Source organism: Volvox carteri (genome assembly GCF_000143455.1).
Source record: "Volvox carteri f. nagariensis unplaced genomic scaffold VOLCAscaffold_47, whole genome shotgun sequence".
Taxonomy (NCBI): domain Eukaryota; kingdom Viridiplantae; phylum Chlorophyta; class Chlorophyceae; order Chlamydomonadales; family Volvocaceae; genus Volvox; species Volvox carteri.
The window spans coordinates 862,548-863,154 of NW_003307590.1; positions in this window are offsets into that span (position 1 = coordinate 862,548).

A 607-nucleotide genomic window follows, 5' to 3' on the forward strand; every position below is an offset into this window, starting at 1 on the left:
GCGCTGTGCATTACGCAGTGGATAGGGTGGGGTGGGGTGGGGTATGGATGAGGGTGGGGTGGGGTGGGGATGAGGGTGGGGGATGAGGGTGGGGATGAGGTATGGCGGAGCGAGGCCGCCAACTCCTGTTCACGGATCTTGGTCTTGGCAATGAACGCATTACCGCTCGCGGAATGAAGGGGGGTTAAAGGGGTCAAATCAGCCGCCAGAGGGCAGCCGCCAGAGGGCAGCCGCAAGCAAAGGACAACGTAAACCTAACCACATACATACATACGCACACATACAGCGTGACCACCACACTGTTCGGAAACCCACAGGCCTAAATCCGCCGTCCGCATGTATGTATGTATGTATGTATGTATGTATGTATGTATGTATGTATGTATGTATGTATGTATGTATGTATGTATGTATGTATGTATGTATGTATGTATGTATGTATGTATGTATGTATGTATGTATACGTGCGGGATTGGAGTTCATCACACAGCTCATGAGTAGCACGGCGGATACCCCCTAAGGCTATACCACCTAGCTAGGAAGCTAGCTAGTCCATACAAGCCCGACCGATTTAACTCCCGGCCCACATACCCCCTCACACACATGT